The sequence below is a fragment of the Sinohyriopsis cumingii genome, chromosome 10 (genome assembly GCF_028554795.1).
Source record: "Sinohyriopsis cumingii isolate HCF-2022 chromosome 10, ASM2855479v2, whole genome shotgun sequence".
Taxonomy (NCBI): Eukaryota; Metazoa; Mollusca; class Bivalvia; order Unionida; family Unionidae; genus Sinohyriopsis; species Sinohyriopsis cumingii.
Window position 1 is genome coordinate 64836891 of NC_142970.1, and position 18547 is coordinate 64855437.

The window sequence follows — 18547 nt, forward strand, 5'->3', positions numbered from 1 at the left end:
CTGACCAATGTAAACTTGTGCGGTGACGTATGTTTCAAATTACTAATAGCTTACACACACGCGAAGTGAATTCAATCGTTCAATGTCTGTTTTATTTCTCTTGTACACTTCGTTCGTGATCTTTGTTGAAATTAAAGATAGGCCGAGTAATCAGAGTCACGACTTGTGCGCCCACATATCCAATTCCAATCCTTGCTTACAAGAATACACATGTTGGCTCATTATATATTTTGAACCTTAATTAAATTTCACTCCGTAATCCACAAGCCTGCAGATCAAGTTCAAATAAAAAAACAAATCTACAAAGGTATATATTATCTAACTTTAAGACCTGTTGTTATTTATTGTTATATATTTGTGTTTAGTTTGTGACTCTTGGTTATTATGAATAGTTGTTGTTCTTCTCCGGCAAAAAGTAAATATGTATTTTTTCTACACACGACATTCTGTATGTTTGTGTGTCCTTCAGAAAGTTTTATATTGTCCTCTTAATAAGACATTGCATTAGATCGAATGTTGGGAGATCAGTTTTGTTTTCTTTTATTCCAACGTCTCTTTATAATGTTTGCTTCGTCATATATATATATATATATATATATATATATATATATATATATATATATATATATATATCTATATATATATCTATATATATATATATATATATATATATATATATATATATATATATATATATATGTATATATGGTGAGTAACACTGCATAAAATGGGTTACTCTAGCAAATATATGTCACTCTAACACACACACACACACACACACACACATATATATATATATATATATATATATATATATATATATATATATATATATATATATATATATATATATATATATATATATATATATATATATTATTTTAGTTCCGTTTTGGGACCATGTGATGATGTACCACCATAACAAATATTGAATGGATTCGGCTTATATAACGAAAGTTGATCATAAATATAAAGCGTTGTTTACCTTTTACCATTATCATTTAAGTATTAGATCTTTTTACATCAATTTAACATGTTTACCTTCATGCTCTCTCTTCAAGAATTAAATCTTTATGATTATTGGAGGAGGGATTTTTTTCCCGATTTTCAAAACAAACCTTTTTTTCTAGTTATTTATCTGATCATCCTTAAAACATGCTTATGAGCTCTTTACCCTTATACTTACGCTTTGGTTTAATTGTGTGGTTCAACGCCATTTTCAGCAAATTAAAGGCTATAAATGGGGGCCAGGTTTTTTGGTTTAGGAACCATTGTGAAAACCACATGAAGAAGCACCGACCCTCGAGAAGCAACTGGCAAACATTCGCCCCTACCCACATTGGCCCAGCTCAGACCGGAACTCAAGCGGACAGAAATGAACCGGGAGTGGTCTGTAAAGTTGGGCTTGCTAGACCACTAGCTCACAACCCAAAATCCCTGCCTCCACCACCATCAGATACACAGATATTTAATAATGATGTAGAGACATATTTGTCTGTATCGGCTGTTGGTATTTGAGGAAAGCTACGAGTGGAGTGCATCCTTTTGTCTCAATTTGCTTTAAGGTCAATGTTTATATCAATATTTTCTTTGATTAAGCACATCAGCGACCCACCTAATTAACCCAACCATATCTTTCCCAAATATGTTTGGGCGTGAACCGCAAAGATAGCACTAACTCTATTGGCTGGAATGTTATTCGCAAGAGCCATGCAATGGGTCATTGTGAAATACAGTGTAATATATCTGAGAAATATGTATGACTTGCATTTAGCCAGAAAATAGGTAAACTTCCACTCAGCGGAGGAGGTACAAGATACAGGTTGCATTTTATTTTAAACACGTTGCAGAAAATGGCCCACACTCAAAAGATGTTAGCGAATCTTACCATTTTCTAATGTACAAATATATATTACATGATATACTTTATATGTTACATAATCTCTCCGTATTATAGTTTGATCTTTGTTTATACCTTTGAACATGCTAATTTCTGACTTGACTCATGCAGATCACAGAAGGACATAGACTTGTGGACTGGTCTTGTCACTGAGGAACTGCCGTCCCAACTCATCGTCTGTCCAACACTAAACTGCATCCTTGGAGCGCAGTTCAGTGTCCTCAAATATGGAGACAGATATTGGTAAGAAAGTCCGGAATTGGAATGGTTTTCTATCGGTGAGTCGAGAAAACGTTCAATTTAATGATATTTAGGCAAAATAAAATACCAGCTAGAGTTAAATAAATGATTTAGTACAGTCTGTAACAGTAAAACGTCATTTATCCTGATTAGTCATGCTTTTGTGGGGGTTTTAATAAATAATATAACTTTGGGCTTTAAAATGGATAATTTCGACTGATTATTACGGACATTATGTTCAAAATAAATATATCATTCACTGATTTTTAACCTGAATCCATATTTTATGGTGAATATTTCCCAAATATATTTTGAGACATATACAGAATATGTTCTTTTCTTAAAGAATTTTAATAAGCGAGACACCATTAATTTATTCTGGTTTGTTTTAATTATTGTTTCAGAAAAACTGAGCGTAATAAGAGAAATCACTATGGCAGCTATATGTATGATTATACTTTATTATTAATAGAGACGTGTACGACCGTTGTTTTCACTCTTTTACGGACATCTGTTTAGTAGCAATATTCACGTTTAACGAGCGAATATACTTACCATCGTTATAGTACTAGTTAGGCACGTGTTCACATGATATTTTGTAAATCGAGCAACCAAATGAAACATTTCCACGCTGGTGTTCAGATCGGGCTAGCTCGACGACCTCAAATAACGAGTGCATGAAGCATGAAGCGATTCAGGCAGTCTCCCGATATAGAAACTGGCTCTTATTAAATGGCTGAACTGATAAAATTAAAACGCATCGAATCTTTTATAGGACATGCCGCATTGTTATTATCATCATTATTATGATTATCAGTTGATATGTTCTCTAAAGGAACAGCCATAATGTCAAATGTAGCGCTGTGTTGGCACAGTAGTAGAAAGGATCAAACTGGAAAGGAGCTAAGAAGAACAAATTATGACAAAGGCTTGATGCCCCTCTGAGCACCGATTACCCAGATTGCACAAGAGTTTTACTCACTACAATCGGTATACTTTCGAATAAGAGATATCAGAAATTAATCCAAGTATTAAACTAATTTGACTAACACGTTAAATGTAGGTTGCACTGAGCTAGTAAATCGCAGGTTTTTGTGGCACTTATTTTCAAACTAGAGTAAAGGTAAGAGAAAAGAAAACACAATTTCGCTTAGGCAAATGTCGCAAGTACAGAAGAGTTAAACAAATGAGGAAATTATATCTTTAATATGGGCGTGTAGCTTGCAATATAGGGATCAAAGTTGAAAATAGGAAAACAAAGAAAATTAAGAAGGGAAAGTGTGGTTTCCTTACCGTGCGCAAATATGCAGTACTTCATTGATGCCAGAACAATCCTTATGAAGTGTTAGTACTACGTTCCCTAACTGCAACAAAACTACAAGTTCAGCAGTGTACACTTACACCCGGAATCAAATGGCATATAACAAACATTTTCGGTGCATCCACTTTATAATGGTCAAACACATGAAATGAAAAGTAATTTTAAGTTTGGTAAGAAAGGCAAGAAAGAACCTTTATTAAATATTCAAGCTGATAGATTTTGCTATAAAAATCATGAAGTGTTCTTGAAGTAGCATCATTTTCAAGCATTTAGTATAATATTTCGTACAAATTTAGTTCCTGAAATACTATGTATGGTGTACGGGGAAATAACTCCATAAAATACATCCTACAGGCACAGTGGTTGCTTTCCGTTACTGCATTTTGCACAGAAGAAAAATTAGTAAATGGAGAAGTGGATTCGCATATACATATTTAACTTGCAAGATCAGAACTTAGTCCAAGTGTTAAACTTAGTCCGAATGTAATTAAAATGTGAAATGCAGGTTGCACTAACCAACATGTAGCAGGTGGACATTGCCCTGACCACAAAGCATCTACCAAAATGTGTGTATCACACATCATCAAACCAAACACGAAACTACCATTTTTCTCTTGAAATCAGTTAATCTAAAGACCGCACAAGTACAGACCCAAGCAGATAATCCTTATATGCCAATACATTTCCAGGAATCCGACCCTACCCTGCTCATCGATACCAAAACTGGATCTGAGCTCTTGGCGTACAACAGCGACGCAAAATTATGATATAGCTAAACAAAGAATAAAGGTGGAGCACCTACTCTTAAAAATACCGAAAGAGGAAGAGGCTGACAAGGATGGCGAAGAGAAAAAGGAAAACGAATGATGAGAATTTATGAATATGATTTTATAATTTTTTCAGGTTATGTCTGTATTGATTTCTATGTGTCTGTGCATTTCCTTGTAGATGCATTTCCTTGTAGATAATTTCAAGGACAATTGTAACTTAATATAGTGTATAACTATTATTGGTCGTTATATCTGTGATTTCTGTGAAGCCTTTCTATCCCTTTATTTTGTTTTATAATTTTTTGTCCTACCGGAAGATTCTGTTATTTCAAATATTATCAATCGGACTTGAATATGATGTAGCAATTTTAACTGCTGTTTTAATACTTGTGCTTTAGTAGTGAAATCATTTGTCTAATTAAACAAATTACTTCACTTCAGTCTTGTTTCATTTATATCAGCACTTATCGAACACTGATCGAACGTACTAATCAGTACGTGTCACACCTATTTAAAAAGACATTTCATCTAAAATAAAAGAGTTAAAATGCTTTCAGTAGACACAGAATGTTACCACAGGAACTTATGTATGTGACACAAACTATATTATTTCAACTCGTTTTGCTAGCAGCAAACTCATGAAATCAATAACACCCGTTCGCGCACGCATGCACGCATGCAAACCTTCTCCATCCCCTCTGAAATTCATGAGTGTATAATTTTAATCATATGAATAAATGTAATTTATGTAACCTTCCCCATCCATTCTCGTTAGATAGTTTGATGGCCAATTCTAATGGAGAGAATAACTAGTACTGATCGCTATATATATGCTTTCGGCTCTTATTTTCATTGTATTCCTTTTTTATTCTTCCTACCTGCACATTGTGTCCTATTTCAAATAATATCAGTCTGTACTGAAATGTGATGGAGCGACATGAACAGCAATTTCGATACTTACGCTTCAGTAACAAAATCATATTTTTCGAATAAAATGAATTACTTCATTTCACTTTTGTTTCATTCATAACAACACACATCGAAAGTATTAAGCATTAAGTGCCATTCCTATTTCAAGAAAGAAAGACGTTCCATTATAAATACGGGACTTGACGTTTATTTAGTCGACACCGAATTTATCAGCAGAAACTGATATGCGTGACCTATCGAAAGCAAAATATTTCAATATATATAAAGGCCTACACAGAGCCATATATAACAAAGACAAACAAGTTCCACCTTCATGTACTCAATAAAATGACTATTGTTTTATGCTATGTGCAAAATCTGTTGATTTGTTTTCTAAGATCTTCAATTAGTATCATATACTAAAGAGCTTACGGTACATTGTCTCTCCTCAAACGCCTTCTTGGAAAAACTATGACCATACAAACATAATATATTTTAAAGAGTCGTGGAAGATGGAACGAGGCACAAGCTGTTCGTGAAGAACGGTGTAAGTTTCGACCTGGCGGCTTTGAAAATAAAAAGAGGAAGAGACAACGGAATTGCTCCTTATTGAAAATACCGGACACAATTATATGGTGAATCCCTGGCTAATCCAGACTCTTGGACATCTCTGACATGGCACGAAGTCAACACCATAGAACTGATAAAGAGTATATATCAGTAAGATGAATAGGCGTTCCGTTCTGCAAAATACACACACATACATACACCCACCCACCCACCCACACACACACACGCGCACTCGGAGAAATAACACGATCACGTGACCCCCCTTTCGATTTCGCAATTCCGGTTTTTCTACTACTGCGCAGTTTTAGTTTTAATAAAGATGCGTTATTTTGTTGTAGCCAGCTTTTGAGCTAAAATTTTCATCAGATCAGTTGGATTTGAAAAGAATTATTTTTTTTCCCTCTGGAAATATTTTCCGGAGTGCTCACACAGAAATTTTGAAAGACATTGCTTACAAATTTAATTTGGATTTCTAACACCGGAGTGTCATTATTTGTATTTCTACAAGGAACTGCATATAAGCACAGTATTGACTACAGCATACGTCATCGTCATCCATCTTGGATTTTCCATTACGATTCAAACTTGAAATTATTAGAACATTTATTACTAGGACTTTTGCAATTTAATTTGTGGATTATGCTTGGCTTAATTTTGGATTTGATTGTTGAAACCGTAAGTTCTCTTTTATTCATTTTTACAGAATTTTCCCAGGGAAATACATTATTTCAAAGAAATTTGAATCCTTGATTCCGGTGACGAAGGTCAAAAACTACAAAACGTATCACCTTTAATGATCCAAATGCATTTCAGAGCTTGACTGGAGAACCACATAATGTCAAAGCCCTTACCTCGGGCCAATTATGTGTCGTGTGTATCTTTACAGCTTACTCTGATAATCTCCTTCACTGAAAGCGGTTCCTTGAGACAACCATTACGATATTCAAACACATATCTCAATTCATCCAGAGATCAGGATAAGGACGGCAGCAACCAGACTGAGATGCTTGAAGACCTCAGATCTCATAACGTTTCCCATGCGAAACAAATCAGCATTCTTAGTAACGTCAAGTTCATTCCCAGAAATACATTTTGACATTCAACTGCGACACGTTGAATACCGTCTCCAATCTTTTTCGGGACTTTAACCACCTGAAATACTGCCACTACAGAGATGGCTCCAAGATGGAACCAATCAGCTTTATATATAGACAGGAGGGTCACGACGGATTGTTTTTGACAGAGAAAATCCTGTAAAAGGGCGATCACTTCTTTTACTCGTGAGACTGCCCTAAATAGAAGCAAGAGAAAGAAATCCAAAGACTGTGAAAGTCCAGGGCATTGCTGACACCACAACGCTTCTGGAAGCACAACTCCGTTTAAGTCTGCATGATATCGTGGCCTTACAGCCATGTGTACAGACGATTTGAAGCAATGCAACTATCATTGCAACATCCTATTGATAGTCTCCATTTGTACCTCAGAAATTAAACTCATGGAAAAATCGTCTGAACTACATTGGAATATCACACAAACTGTATCATCAGTTCAGGTTCACATTCCGCACTAAACAAATTTCACAGCCTTACATTTGACATTCGTTTCATACCACACACTTACACACACAAACACACACAGACACACAGACACACACACACACACACACACACATATATATATATATATATATATATATATATATATATATATATATATATATATATATATATATATATAATGAGTAACACTGTGCATAAAATGGGTCACTAGCAAATATATGTCACTCTAACACACACACACACACACACGCACACACACATATATATATTATTTTAGCTCTGTTTTGGGACCATGTGATGATGTACCACCATAAAAAATATTGAATGGATTCGGCTTATATAACGAAAGTTGATCATAAATATAAAGCGTTGTTTATCTTTTACCATTATCATTTAAGTATTAGATCCTTTTACATCAATTTAACATGTTTACCTTCATGCTCTCTCTTGAAGAATTAAATGTTTATGATTATTGGAGGAGGGATTTATTTCCTAATTTCGAAACAAATATTTTTTTCTAGTTATTTATCTGATCATCCTTAAAACATGCTTATGAGCTCTTTACCCTTATACTTACGCTTTGGTTTAGTTGTATGGTTCAACGCCATTTTCAGCAAATAAAAGGCTATAAATGGGGGCCAGGATTTTTGGTTTAGGAACCATTGTGAAAACCACATGAAGAAGCACCGACCCTCGAGAAGCAACTGGCAAACATTCGCCCCTACGCACATTGGCCCAGCTCAGACCGGAATTAAAGCGGACAGAAATGAACCGGGAGTGGTCTGTAAAGTTGGGCTTGTTAGACCACTAGCGCACAACCCAAAATCCCCTCCTCCACCACCACCAGATACACAGATATTTAATAATGATGTAGAGACAGATTTGTCTGTATCGGCTATTGGTATCTGGGGAAAGCTACGAGTGGAGTGCATACTGATGTGTCAGTTTGCTTTAAGGTCAACGTTTATATTAATATTTTCTTTGATTAAGCACATCAGCAACCCACCTAATTCACCCAACCATATCTGTCAGAGATCTGTCTCGGCGTCAACCGCGTAGATAGCACTAACTCTATTGGCTGGAATGTTATTCACAAGAGCCATGCAATGGGTCATTGTGAAATACAGTGTAATATATCTGAGAAATATATATGCCTTGCACTTAACCAGAAAATAGGCAAACTTCCACTTAGCGGAGGAGGTACAAGATACAGGTTGCATTTTATTTTAAACACGTTGCAGAAAATGGCCCACACTCAAAAGATGTTAGCGAATCTTACCATTTTCTAATGTACAAATATATATTACATGATATACTTTATATGTTACATAATCTCTCCGTATTATAGTTTGATCTTTATTTATACCTTTGAACATGCTAATTTTTGACTTGACTCATGCAGATCACAGAAGGACATAGACTTGTGGACTGGTCTTGTCACTGAGGAACTGCCGTCCCAACTCATCGTCTGTCCAACACTAAACTGCATCCTTGGAGCGCAGTTCAGAGTCCTCAGATATGGAGACAGATATTGGTATGAAAGTCCAGAATTGGAATGGTTTTCTATCGGTGAGTCGAGAAAACGTTCAATTTAATGATATTTCGGCAAAATAAAATACCAGCTAGAGTTAAATAAATGATTTAGTACAGTCTGTAACAGTAAAACGTCATTTATTCTGATTAGTCATGCTTTTGTGGGGATTTTAGTAAATAATATAACTTTGGGCTTTAAAATGGATAATTTCGACTGATTATTACGGATATTATTTTCAAAATAAATATATCATTCATTGATTCTTAACCTGAATCCATATTTTATGGTGAATATTTCCCAAATATAGTTTGAGACATATACATAATATGTTCTTTTCTTAAAGAATTTTAATAAGCGAGACACCATTAATGTATTCTGGTTTGTTTTAATTATTGTTTTAGAAAAACTGAGCGTAATAAGAGAAATCACTATGGCAGCTACATGTATGATTATAACTTTATTATTAATAGAGACGTTTGCGAGCGTTGTTTTCGCTCTTTTACGGACATCTGTTTAGTAGCAATATTCACGTTTAACGAGCGAATATACTTACCATCGTTATAGTGCTAGTTAGGCACGTGTTCACATGATATTTTGCAAATCGAGCAACCAAATGAAACATTTCCACGCTGGTATTCAAATCGGGCTAGCTCGACGACCTCAAATAACGAGAGCATGAAGCATGAAACGATTGAGGCAGTTTACCGACATAGAAACTGGCTCTTATTAAATGGCTGAACTGATAAAATTAAAACGCTTCGATTGTATTACAGGACATGCTGCATTGTTATTATCATTATTATTATGATTATCAATTGAGGTGTTCTCTAAAGGAACAGCCATAATGTCAAATGTGGCGCTGTGTTGGCACAATATTAGAAAGGTACAAACTGGAAAGGAGCTATGAAAAACAAATTATGACAAAGGCTTGATGCCCCTCTGAGCACAGATTACCCAGACTGCACAGCAAATTATCATACAATCAAGTTAACGTTACTGTTATTTTGTACATACGTCCCTCTGTAAGACATTTGCATGGTTCTCGCTTTAAATAGCATTCACAATGCATTATATATATATATATATATATATATATATATATATATATATATATATATATATATATATATATATATATATATATATATATATATATATAAGTCTCTGTGTGTTACAGTGATCTATATTTGCTACAGTGACCCATTTTATGCACAAGAGTTTTACTCACTACAGCGGGTATACTTTCGAATAAGAGAGATCAGAAACTAATCCAAGTATTAAACTAATTTAACTAACACGTTAAATGTAGGTTGCACTTAGCTATTAAATCGCAGGTTTTTGTGGCACTTGTTTTCAAACTGGAGTAAAGGTTAGAGAAAAGAAAACACAATTCCGCTTGGGTAAATGACGCAAGTACACAAGAGTTAAACAAATGAGGAAATTCTATCTTCAAAATGGGCGTGTAGCTTGCAATATAAGGATCAAAGTAGAAAATAGGAAAAAATAGAAAATTAAGAGGAGAAAGTGTGGTTTCCTTACCGTGCGCAAATATGCAGTACTTCATTGATCCCAGAACAATCCATGTGAAGTGTTAGTACTACATTCCCTAACTGCAACAATACTACATGTTCAGCAGTGTACATTTCCACCCGGAATCAAAGGGCATATAACATAAACATTTTCGGTGCATGCAATTTATAATGGTCAATCACATGAAATGAAAAGTAATTTTAAGTTTGGTAAGAAAGGCAAGAAAGAACCTTTATTAAATATTCAAGCTGATAGATTTTTCCATAAAAATCTTGAAGTGTTCTTGAAGTAGCATCATTTTCAAGCAGTTAATATAATATGTCATACAAATTTAGTTCCTGAAATACTATGTATGGTGTACGGGGAAATAACTCCATAAAATACATCCTACAGGCACAGTGGTTGCTTTCCGTTACTGCATTTTGCACAGAAGAAAAATCAGTAAATGGAGAAGTGGATTCGCATATACATATTTTACTTGCAAGATCAGAACTTGGTCCAAGTGTTAAACTTAGTCCGAATGTAATTAAAATGTGAAATACAGGTTGCACTAACCGACGTGTAATAGGTGGACATTGCCCTGACCACAAAGCATCTACCAAAATGTGTGTATCACACTTCGTCAAACCAAACACGAAACTACCATTTTTCTTTTGAAATCAGTTAATCTAAAGACCGCACAAGTACAGACCCAAGCAGATAATCCTTATATGCCAATATATTTCCAGGAATCCGACCCTACCCTGCTCATCGATACCAAAACTGGATCTGAGCTCTTGGCGTACAACAGCGACGCAGAATTAGGATACAGCTAAACAATGAATAAAGATGGAGCACCCACTCTTAAAAATACTGAAAGAGGAAGAGGCTGACGAGGATGGCGAAGGGAAAAAGGAAAACGCATGATGAAAATTTATGAATATGATTTTATAATTTTTTCAGGTTATGTCCGTATTGATTTCTATGTGTCTGTGTATCTGTCCATACATGCATTTCCTTGTAGATAATTTCAAGGACAATTGTATCTTAATATAGTGTATAGCTATTATTGGTCGTTATATCTGTGATTTCTGTGAAGCCATTTTTTCCTTTTATTTTGTTTCATAATTTTTGGTCCTACCGGAAGATTCTATGTTGTTTCAAATAATATAAATCGGATTTGAATGTGATGTTGCAATTTTAATTCCTGTTTTAATACTTGCGCTCTGGTAGTGAAATCATTTTTCTAATTAAACAAATTACTTCACTTCAGTCTTGTTTCATTTATATCAACACTTATCGAACACTGATCGAACGTACATCTAAAATAAAAGAGTTAAAATGCTTATAGTAGACACAAAATGTAACAGCATGAACTTATGTATGTGACACAAAGTATATTCTTTCAACTCTTTTTGTTAGCAGCAAACCCATGAAATCAATAACATCCGTTCGCGCACGCACGCACTCATGCAGACCTTCTCCATCCCCTCTAAAATTCATGAGTGTACAATTTTAATCATATAAATAAATGTAATTTATGTAACCTTCCCCATCCTTTCTTGTTAGATAGTTTGATGGCCAATTATAATGGAGAGAATAACTAGTACTGATCGCTATATATATACTTTCGGTTCTTATTTTCATTGTATTCCTTTTTTCTTCTTCCTACCTGCAGCAGCAGGGAAGTTCTACAGACCCCCTGGCACAGACGAAATTAACCCTTCTAGACAAATAATTTCCGTAGAACCCTCAGAATTCAAAAATAAAGCCTCCTACGCGAAATAATCTGAAAAATTCCCCCCAAATTTGCATTTTCGGACATAAAAAAAATGGCAGCTTTTTTGGGGGGGGGTATTGTAAAATTTATTTGTGATTGCAAATTCCGACTGCGGATACTAATTTTATTTCACAATAAAACAATATTGTTGAAAATAAGATGAGTCGAAAAGTTAGCACAGTTGGAGAACCTCATTCGGCCAGATTAGCACGAGAGCAATTAGCGGCATTAAAGAAGTTCATTCCGACAAAACAATTATTTAAGAGAAATGTTCGTGGTTACGAAGATATGCAACATGGAATTTCAGAAACTTCGGCAAAATGGTTGAAGCCAGTGACCGGAACAATTGAGCAGGTTGTATATGGCGACGAAAAAGATCCAGATGCTAGAAAACGTGGAATCTTTCCTATGTTGAAAGGTATTGAGGATCAATCACGAACATTACCCGAGCGATTAGCAATAGCAGCAGCGGCGCAACAACTTGCAATTGCTGATGGAGGACAACCTGGAGGAAAAAAACCTGGAGGAAAACCTTTAATGATAAAAGGAAAGTTTAATATTGAGAATTTAAGAGAAAATTTTACCGAGGAGGGATGGAATATGATATCGCGACCTCTCTCGGCATTGTATACTATAGAACAAATTGGTGATTTTGCGGAAAATTATTTTAGCGATCGAAATGAATATTTGACTCCAATAGGAAAAAAAAGATATGGGACTCGTGATAATTGGTACAGCATGGTATATAAAGTTTATACGGGAAAAACACATGTGAGTGTAGTAACGGATCCACGTTACAGAAGATTTTTAGAAGCGGCAAGAGATACACAAAGATTTAATAAGCAAGTAGCGGACGAAAGAAAACAAGAGGAGAAAGAAAGAAAACAACAGGAGAAGAAGGAAAAAACTAAAAAACGAGGGAGAAAAGAAACACCACAGGAAGATATTCAACCACAGGAGTCAATATTTCAACCAGAGGAATTAGAAGTTAGACCAACACCTAAAAAACGAGGAAGAAAAGCAGTACCACAGGAAGATATTCAACCACAGGAGCCAATATTTCAACCAGAGGAATTAGGAGCTAGACCAAAAGAGAGAACTCTACCACAGAAAAAAGAGAGAAAATCGAAAAAGAAAAAAGATCAGAGTGATGAACCGATAATTGTACCTAAATACATATACGATGAATCTGGTTGGTTTATTCCTGATTCTAGTTTACCTGCTGATAATTATTTGGATGAAGATAACATACATGTAATTCGTGAAGATGATGTTGCGAGAGTTGTAATTGCTTCAAAAACTGATTTGAAAACTAAAAAAATTTATTTGAAAAAAGATATTAATGCTGATAAAGTCAACGATATTGTTTGGCATGCGATAGTTTATTTTGGTAGTTTAGGAAAACCAGTAAATTATAAAGATGATGATTTTTCAAAATTTTTGTCGGATATTGTTAATTATCAAGTAAGGAAAGATGTAAAAATTTCAACACCCAAATTTGAGGGTTCTCTACCCAAATTTGAGGATTCGCCACCCAAAAGTAAAAGTTCGTCACCTAAAAGTAAAAGTTCGTCACCTAAAGATGAAAGTTCTGATTCATCCTCCTTTGATATTCGCCACTCTATTGAATTTCCTGAAATACGTGAAAAGTTTTATCCTCACACAGAACGCCCCTGGTGGAAAGACCCACCTCCGGAACCAACAGCTTCAAACTACAGGGGTCCCACTGAGAAATATTTATTATACGATCCTGAGGGTAAAAAACTAGAAAGACACCCGGCTGGGACTCCCCCATCTCCACCAGAAATATATTCACCACGGACGTCGTCGGGAACATCGCCGGGGTCATCATCAGAGGAGAAGAAGAAATCTTCAACGCCGTCAGACGATTTATTCTACGTAACGCCATTGGAATCTCCAGAATCACACACAGGAAGTGGATATTCAGTTTGTCCCGATAGTGTTGTCAACGATGTATCTCGTCTTGAAGTATTAATCGGAGGAAAGCGAGCAGGAAATAATTCCCGTGAGATAGTCAACGAAGCATCAGATATTTGTCAGCGATTATTCCGTGGTGGTATCATCGATTCTCACATTTACAAGGAGTTTGTCGATGAACTCATCGATTAAATCAACACAATTGAAATAATATGATTATTCACAAACATCAACGCAGACCTAATCAGGTCCGCATAGTAAACTCTCGATTGCCAGTATACAAATATATTCACGGTAATGGATTCGGCGATATCGTTGGAAGTCTTGTCACGCGAGTAATACCTAAAATTGGACCAATGGTAAAACAACTAGGATTGAAAGCGATAGGAAAGATAGGTGAGACTGCTGTTTCTGGTATCGGTAATTTGGCCAGTAAAGGCTTCAACGCTATCAAAAATAAAATATTAAGTTTAGTACGTAAAAAGCAACCTGTTAAATTACCCATTACCAGAGAAATGCCACCTGAAGTTAGTAAGGTCATAAATGATGCGGCAAATAAAAAAATAAATGATCTAGCACAGGAAGCTGCTATAACAAATCTGGCGCAGGAAGTTGCTAAAACAAATCTAGCGCAGGAAGTTGCTAATACAAATCTCGCAAATGAAGTTGCTAAGACAAATCTAGCAAATACAAGTTTTGTTTCCGGTAGTGGTCTTCGTTTTAGACGATATTATTAATAATAAATGTTCGCACAAGTGTCAAATGAAGTATTTGACATGGATGAACCCGTAGGCAGGGACACATCAGTGCGAGATTTTCAGTATTTCTCGTACGATGTAGTTGAGCCAAATGCTCCTGGTCGCAGGGAAATGCAAGTTCACGATACAACAAGATATTTTCTTCCATCTGAGGCTTATATTGAATTTGTTGGGAGAATTGTAAAAACCGACAATACCAACTTTGGAGCAAATTTTAAAGTTGGATTGGTCAATAACGGCATTATGGCATTATTCAAGAGCGCCACTTACATGATCGATGGAAGAGAGATTGAAGCAATTACGAACAATGTTGATATAGCAACGACGATCATAGGACTAGCAAGATACTCTGATGATTTTACCAGATCAGCCGGCCCTAGTATGATGTTCGCCAAGGATAACTCTGATCATGCTGATCATAATTCATTTGTCATTAGACGACCGCATGAGCACACTGCCGCTGCCAATATTGCTGACGTCGAAGCTGTGATAATTAACACTAATGACGAATACAATCTTGGATTTGCCACACGAAAAAAAATGTTAATTGGGGGTGAACGAAGATTTTCCTGTGCAATTCCATTATCTCACATTTTTGGATTTTGCAGGCATTTCAGAAAAGTTATTTACGGAGCGAAGCATACGATATCTTTTGTTCGAGATGCAAATGATGATAGGGCCATCTGGCGAGAAGCTGGTGCAGCCGCTGATATTGGTAAAATTGTCCTTGAAAGAATTACCTTGTGGATGCCAGCAATAGTTCCATCAATGATCGTAGAAGAAAAATTATTATCATTTATGAATCAAGGAGGAAAATCCATCATGTCTTGGCTGACAACGATGACCGACTCCACTGATAATGTTAATATTAACGGAATATTTACCTGGCGAATTGCTTCACAGCAGGGCTCTTCGGCACCTAGACACATCTTTGTTGCTCTACAAAACATGAATAGAAATGATCAACTGCATAGTCACATGGTATTTGATCAATTCGAGGCAACAAACGTTTCACTGAGAATAAACGGTCAGCAGGAGCCATCCGAGGAAATAGCCATCGATTTTCCCCAATATACTACGGCACGCGCGTATCATCGCTTGCTAAGTTTTATGGGTCGTGATCAAAATATTGATACCGGATTGCAAATATCACAGTTAGATTTTAATACTCTCTATCCCATCTATTACTTTTCCCTGGAACATCTCGATTTGGTAAAGCAGTCTGTCGTTGATATTCATTTCAAAGCCAGAATTAACACAGGAGGAGGAAATGCAAGAGCAATTGCAGTTATTCTCAGTGATAGAACGATGATTCTAGAAGGCATCAGTGGTAGAATGAGAGTCATCGATGCACCCGTAGAGAACATGTGATAAATTCTAAATTTAGATTAAGTGATTATTAATATGCCATACGATCACGTCAGTGTAACTCTGACCCCCGGTCAGGTGAAAAAACTTCATGCAGCAACAACAGCGCGACGAGGTTTAAGTTTAACCTTAAAAAGTAATCAACTTCACGGTGGACCTAACAAACTATCGTTAACTAAAAATCAACACGGACATTTCACCAGAGCCAGATCAGCAAATACTGGTATTCGCCTGAATCTCTCGATAGGAGCAATCAGAGATATGATCAAAGTAGGTGGTATTTTTCCATTGGCTGCGCTTATACCCGCGTTAATAGCAGGCGCAAAGGCAGTAGGATTAGGTGCACTTGGTGGGATAGGTTCCGCAATAGCAGGAAAAGTTGTTGGAAGAGGATATCGTAAAAAAAAGGGAGGATTTATCTCCCCCTTCTCTCTTCTAGCAAAATTGATGCAGCCGCAACAAGGATCCGGCCTTTATCTAAGACGACCCCCGTACGGATCCGGTCTAAGTCGAGCCTACCAGCCTCAAATTTAGATTTAATAAGTGAAGCAAAAAAAAAGAAAATAAAATTTTTCAGAGGCGTATTTATGCGAGATCAACTACCAGATAAACCAAATCCCACTGAGACAGGAATAATAAATCTCGATAAAAATTCCGGTCCTGGCACTCACTGGGTTGCTTACGCGATTAATCCTCGCGAAGTTATTTACTTCGACTCATACGGATTAGCACCGCCAAATGAATTTATCAAATATGTGTCAAAACTAAAACTTCCGGTTTGGTATTCAACACTTCCAACACAAACATTAGCAGATCCACCAATATGCGGCCGGGAGACAATTAACGTCCTTGATGCAATTTCAAAATCATCTCGTCCTTTTCGCAAAATTTTATTTGAATATACCGTAGATAAATATCATGGTTGACATTTACGGTAGGTCTCTCTTTAGGAAAGAAAAAAAAGATGCAGTCGACATCGATACATCAAAGTTTGCAACCAAGAGCGATATTAACAATCTTTTATCGTTGTCAGAAGTTGATCCTGGTGAAGTTGCTGTATTTCAAAATACTGAAGGGCGATTACAAACTAGCAACGTCAAAATAACTGATATAATCAAGCGAGACGAATACCGCGATCACATTAGTCAATTTACTCGCCAATCGGAGATGGTATTAAAATCTATTGCTGATATCGCCGATATTATAGCAAAATTATCCCTGAAGGCCGATAAAGCATTACACGACGAACTTCAAGATAGAATGACAAAAAGACTTAATAGGCTAAATAACGACCTTAAAAAACTTGACGATGCTTTAGATAAATTTAGCAAAAAATTTGACGAGAATATAAAAACATCAACTGATACTTCCTCCGCCGCAAACGAACTAGCAAATAAGAAAGCCGATGACGATCTCAGCGAGAAAATAAAAAAAATCAACGAGGAAATTACTGGTATTCTTGCCGAAATTAACGAAGTAAATATCTTGATGAGCCAGAAACCATCGATCGACGATCTCAACAAAAAAATCAACGAGGAAATTATTAAACTCGGTAATGTTGTTGTTCCTGAATTTACCAGGGGGATTAACGCGATGCAAGTACAAATAAAATCCATCAACGATGAAATTAACGCGGTACGTGAATTGGCGCGTCAAAAGTTAGATACATCAATGTACGACGAAAAAATTCGAGATTTAAACACAAAACTTCTCGCTACAATAGCAAAGATTGACCAATCCGACGATAAAACTGGTCACGCCACTGACGTAAAGCAATTAGGTAGGGAAATTATCGAAATAACCACAAAAATTAACAATATCAACACAAAAATATCATCGTTGGATATCCCAATATTGAAGAAATTCTATATACCAAATAAATTGATAGATAGAATTACACAATTCGATCCAACATTTGTGTTAATCATAAATGATTCTATCTGGACACCCGATAATGATTCTTTTGAATTTACCGCGCCAATTGCTGGCGTATATCGAGCAAATATTATCTCCGATATAAAATTTAAGGTACAACCGAATCAGAATAATAAAATTTATGAATTCTGCCCTGGATTTTTTATTATTATTTCGTTAAGTGAATATAGCAAAACAACATTCACGCTAGAACCGCCAGACAGATCAATATTCACGCCAAGAACCAGTATGGGAATTGTGCATTATTCTATAATGTTCGAATATTTATCCGAACATACGCCATATTATCTGCAATTGTTATCGTAAGATACTAATAAATGACCGCATCGGATTACCGTTACAATCAGGCGCGATCATGGCAGGATTCGTTGCGAAAACAACTTGACGATTATCAAACAAAAATAAATAAATACCAGCGCAAATTAGTTATCATTGATGTTGCAGTGTACGCGGTAT